Source organism: Rhodamnia argentea, chromosome 2 (assembly GCF_020921035.1).
Source record: "Rhodamnia argentea isolate NSW1041297 chromosome 2, ASM2092103v1, whole genome shotgun sequence".
NCBI lineage: Eukaryota > Viridiplantae > Streptophyta > Magnoliopsida > Myrtales > Myrtaceae > Rhodamnia > Rhodamnia argentea.
The window spans coordinates 1,304-7,440 of NC_063151.1; the positions used below are offsets into that span (position 1 = coordinate 1,304).

Consider the following 6,137-nt stretch of genomic DNA (forward strand, 5'->3'; position numbering starts at 1 on the left):
TTCCTCAAATTTAATTACATTATAAAATTTGATTATAATTTAAAACTGATAAGTTATTTTTTTATTTCATAATTTATTATTTTAAATTAAATTTAAAATTCGAAAGAGAAACCTGCCCTTGAATCGGTTTAGAACCGGAATTGGGGTTCACGGCCCGTGGCCATGCCTAATTCGCCTTGTCCATAGCACCAAAAATAGAAAAACCCTTAGCCGCCAGCCTGCGCGAATTGACGAGGAACGTTTCTTTCTTCTCCGGGCTTTGAGGTGGTGTCTCGGTCCCTCTTCGCGTCATTGACTGACTCTCCATCACCACCGCCACCACAAATCCTATTCACTATGTTCTCGCAGCTTTCTCCTCTTCTTCACGCGCATCGATCCCTTGTTTTGTGTTTCTCTGCTGAAACCAGAGTAACGAAGATGGCCATTCTAGCCCAGACGCCCGACATTTTAGGTGAACGCCAGTCTGGCCAAATTTCCGCACTCAAAACGGTACTCCTGTTCTTTTGTCCCCCTTTTGCGAACGATCAGAATTTTTGTTTTCGCACTTCAATCGGTGAGATTTGTGAATGTTGGGTTGTCTGGAAATTTGAGCAGTGGAGGCTTGTCAAGCTGTTGCCAACATTGTGAAGTCCTCGCTCGGTCCTGTTGGTCTTGACAAGGTAAGTTTTGTGGTGATGTGTGTATACTGGTTGGCTTTCATTTTCAGCGTAGGAGCAGTTGGGTGTGGCTGACCTAAGTCTTTTTCAATTAGGTATGAGATTGTTGTTGGTCTTATTAGTTTGTTGAGATTGATGCTATTGTACGTGTTTCAGCTTTGTCAATGTTCTCAGAGCTGCTGATTTGATTTGTCGCAAAAAATCAAGCAAACATTTGTCATGTTAAGTGGTTATCTTTGTTATTTTACACTTGCTGTTGGTTGTACGAGATGCAATTCTATAATCTGTTAGATGAAATTAGTCACTAGAAGTGTTAATGATGCTATCTCTTTGCTTTACTCACTTTAACTTTAAATTTTAGGGTCGATCTTGTATGGAATGGTAATAACCATTGAGGATTACTGTTGACTGTTGCATTCGGAGTTTATGTAATTTCATCTTTTCCTATGTAGAGATTGAAAATCTAACTGGCCTCTGTTGTCTTGTTCGACGAGTCAGTTGGTTGTTGACATTGGCAACGTAACAATTACTAATGATGGTGCTACAATAGTCAAGATGTTAGAAGTGGAGCACCCAGCTGCTAAGGTGGGGTGACAGCCAGTTATGTGACTAGACTCTGAAGGTTGGAGATTTAGGCACTCATGTTTGCTTCACTTGGGTATACAGGTATTAGTGGAGTTGGCCAAGTTTTAGGACAAAGAGGTCGGAGATGGTACAACTTCATTGGTCGTTGTAGCTGCAGAGTTGCTTAAGGTAATGGTAGCTATTTGAGGTTGGACGCAACTTTGTTTGTGGGTTGTCCTGGTAATTTGTTACTTTAAAGTGATGTGTTGTCTAACTAGTCACTTGATCATTGCTTTCGCAGAGGGCAAATGATCTGGTGAGGAATAAGATTCATCCAACATCGATAATTAGTGGTTTCAGAGTGAATACTTTGTTTCCCATTATTCTATTTATGTTTCCATTTTTAAGGAAATGATTTGAGCCATTTTATTTTTCCACTTGTTGGTGATAAACTTTTTTGGCTATGATCTATATCTTTATTGAACATTATGCTTTCTGATTTTTCATAGGTTGACAAGCTTGGAAAAGATTCCCTTGTGAACTGTACCAAAACAAGCATGTCATCAAAGTTGATTGCTGCTGTCAGTGACTTCTTTGTGAACTTGGTATGTTGACAGTCACTATAATAGTGGAACTTTTATCCTCTAGATTATGGATGTGGTTCAAGTGGGTAGGCATCTTGTTTAAGAGGAGAGGTAGGAGCCATGGTGCATGTAACTTAGTATAAACACTGTTGCTCGTTATATTTTCTGGTGAGGCTGCGGATATGGTCACTATGTATTTTCCACGAGTCAATCATTCTGGTCTGTCAACGGCTTTATAAGTCAATCCTAAACTCCTTAACCTAAAGGTTTCTTCTTGAGTAGAACTCCTGTCATGTTATTAGTGCTGGATAAAATTACTTCAAGCTGCCTTAAAATATGCTTCATAATTGTGCTCAGCATATCCAGGATGATTATTAAAGCAATGCGTCATTTGTGGTGCATAAAGAAATATGTTAATCTGCTAGTTTAGTGTTGGCGCTTGACAATTTGCTTTCAGGTTGTAGATGCAGTACAATCAGCAAAAATGACTAATGCCTGCAGGGAAGTTAAATATCCTATCAAGGTTAGTAGTTCGCGTTTACATCTTGTTGGTGTAATACTTTAGGAGGTGTTGACATGGAGCTCTTCTGCTTCTTTATCCTAATCAGTAGTTGAATTGTCAAAAAAGATGAAACCATGGCATGAGTCTGTTTGCTATAAAGGCCTATGAGACTGATTGCATTACAGGCTTAATTTTCCTGATCGTTGAGGAATACTAATGCTGTTTTTTCCATGTCCAGGGGATCAATTTTCTCAAAGCTCATGGGAAAAGTGCCAGAGATAGCTACCTTTCGAATGGATATGCATTGAATACTGGTCGTGCTGCCCAAGGAATGCCTGTTAGAGTTTCGCCTGCAAAGATTGCATGCCTTGACTTCAATCTTCAGAAGACTAAAATGCAATGGGGTGTCCAAATTGTCGTGACTGATCCAAGGGAGCCAGAGAAAATTCGACAAAAGTAATCAGATGGCGGACTTCCTTTCTTTCTTACAGGCTGGTAAATTAGTATGTCATCTTTTGGTGATTGTATGACTCAAGCCATTTCCTTAGAATGACGGATCTTTGCATTCCCACTGGGGTGAAGTTTTATTTCTTTGTGTCCTTTCTGTGGCTGTAACTTTTTTGGGCACCCAAAATTGTGCATATATATAACAATGGCTATTACGATTACTACTTTTTGCTACTACTAGCACTGTTACAGCTACTACTACTATTATAAGGACATATAGATGTTATAGTTATCCATAGATGATTATGATGAAAATGGTATATCCAAAAAACTATAATAATAAGGGTCAAAATACACAGCAATTTTTTTTTTTCATCATTTTGATAGCAACAGTATTCTCACAACAGCTTTTTCCAAATGCATTAATCATTTGTTGCCAAAGCATAGCAACTTTAAAAGATCTGTTGCCATATACACGTGCTTGGCACAACATAGCACACCACAACACAACTACAACGTGGTTACAGCAAAGCTTCAACTGTACTAATCATTGTCAATGGGCATATCTTGCGATGTACTTGGTTTGGGAGAGTGAAATTGCTGCAGCAACTGTTCAGTACTAACTCTTTCATGCAATATGCTCATATAACTTGGGGAGATTTTTTGTCTCTTGTTGCCTGTTGACTGATTTACCTTCTGACCTCCGTAGTTCTTTAGATGTAGTCTGTAAATACAACATAGTTACAGCAAAGCTTCCACTGTACCAAGCATGCTCTAAGTATCATTGTCAATGGGCGTATCTTGCGATGTACGTGATTTAGGAGAGTGAAATTGCTATATCAACTGTTCAATACTAACTCTTTCATGCAATATGCTCATATAACTTGGGGAGATTTTTGGTGTCTCTTGTTGCCTGTTGACTGATTTACCTTCTGACGTTCATAGTTCTTTAGATATAGAGTCTTTAAATAGTGGGCCACTCGTGTTCTTCTTGTTCGCTGAATGCAGGGCACTAACTAAAAATTAGCACTTTTGTAGGGAAGCTGACATCACAAAAGAACGTATTGAGAAGATACTGAAGGCTGGGGCCAACGTTGTTCTAACCACAAAAGGGATTGATGACATGGCACTCAAGGCAATTTCTACATGATTTGCTTTTTTATTGTATTTTATCCTTGGAATACTGTACTGGATGCTAAATAAGAGCATGCAGACATAAGTTTGAAATCAATGTTCTTTGGTTATTTCTTGTCGCATGAGTCATCTTTTGCTAATTTGTATTTATCTGGATGTTTGTTTTTATTATCTTGTCAAATAATCTATTAAAACATCTCCTCATGTATGAAGTGGTTATACTCGAGTATATATGTGGTGATAACGTTGGCAAAAGTGTTGATGGCGAGCCATTTGTTGCTTGCCATGTCTGTGCATTTCCTGTCTGTAGGCCATGCTATGAGTATGAGAGGAAGGACGGGAATCAGTCATGTCCTGAATGCAAAACCAGATACAAGAGGCGCAGAGGTCTGTTCTACATAGTCCTTTTGTGAGATATTATCTTTTTCGTGTTATTTCCATGCTGAATCTGGGGCTATAGCCAACTTCTATAATTCTACTGTCAAACTACTCTTGACATAAAGCTCGGTCAATATTATTTTTTGATTGGGTTTGACCTTAGTCTCTGTGGTTCCTTTAATGCGTAATTTTTCTTTCGAGGAAGTCCTGCTATTCCTGGTGACCAAGAAGAAGATGCCAATGCTGATGATAGCGTGAGTGAATTTAACTGCTCAGAAAATCAAAATCTAAAGCAGAAGACTGAAGAGCGCATCATGAGCTGGCACATGCGGTATGGACAGAATGAGGATGTGAGCGCTTCAAACTATGATAGGGAGGTTTTTCACAACCATATTCCTCGACTTACGAGTGGCCAAGAGGTATATTATTTGAGCTTATGGAGTGCTGTTTTTCTCTTTGGCGTTGTTTTAGAATTAAACATGCCTGTGCATTGTTATTCATCACTATGTCTTCAGTTTCTGGGAAGCTATCTGCTGCTTCACCTGAACATTCTTTGTGGCCTCTCCTGATGTTGGTGCTAGGAAGCACATACATTCGCTACCTTATGTAGTCTATGCTAATCAATCACGTAGTTCCCTCTTGTTATTCACAAACATCCTTGTCTCTACATGCTTCTAAACCCTAGGTATGGCACATATTGATTATGTGATACTGGCTATGCAGCTAACATATTGGTTCATCAGGACTGAACAACGTTGCCTGGAAGGAGAGAGTTGATGGCTGGAAAATGAAGCAAGAGAAGAATGTAGCTCCAATTAGCACTGACTAGGGTACTTCCAAAAGGGGAGGTGGTGATATCGGTGCCAGCACTGATGTGCTTGTGGATGACTCTTTACGGTGAGCCTCTATCTTACGAAGTTTTATGTCTTTTTCTTCTTAGTGTTTCTTATAGTTGAATTTTGTTCGTGTTGTCCTACAAGCGAGGCTGACCATCTTCGCAAACCTTGCCTTTGTTGATGTTGCTTAGTAATGTGGTCATCTCTGTTTTCAGCTGAAAATGCTGTTAATATATATCAAATTCCTAGAAATTGTCAAAAAATTTCCCGGCGCTGGCTTCCCCTTAGGAGCTATAATTACTGTTGTCATAATGTAAAGGCAACAACTTTTTGATAAATCATTCTATCTGTTTATTGCGTTCAGTCCTTGGCTGCATTTCACATAAATATTTTTCTGATTCTGGAGTAATCTGGTCATCTCTGTTTTCCGCTGAAAATGCTGTTAACATATATCAAATTGCTAGAAATTCTCTAGAAATTCTCAAAAAATTTCCCGATGCTGGCTTCCCATTAGGAACTATAATTACTGGTGCCATAATGCAAAGGCAACAACTTTTTGATAAATCATTCTGTCTGTTTATTGCGTTTGGTCCTTGGCTGCATTTCACATAAATATTTTTCTGATTCTGTAGTAATGTGGTCATCTCTGTTTTCAGCTGAAAATGCTGTTAACATATATCAAATTGCTAGAAATTCTCAAAAATTTTCCCAATGCTGGCTTCCCATTAGGAACTATAATTACTGGTGTCCTAATGTAAAGGCAATAACTTGTTGACAAATCATTCTATCTGTTTATTGCCTTCAGTCTTTGGCTGCATTTCACGTAAATATTTTTCTGATTCTGTAGGAATGACGAAGCCAGGCAGCCCCTTTCAAGGAAGGTTTCTATTCCATTATCAAGGATAAATCCGTATAGAATGGTTATAGTCCTGTGGCTTAACATTCTTTCCATCTTTCTGCACTGCCGAATAACAAATATTGTGCCCAATGCCTATGCTCTGTGGTTAATATCTGTAATATGTGAGATTTCGTTTGC

General features: G+C 38.7%; 1 pseudogene; it reads left to right on the forward strand.

The window, feature by feature from the left end:
* Positions 1-417: 417 nt before the first annotated feature.
* LOC115733192 lies at positions 418-4,834 on the forward strand (annotated as a pseudogene).
* The last annotated feature ends 1,303 nt before the right edge of the window (positions 4,835-6,137 follow it).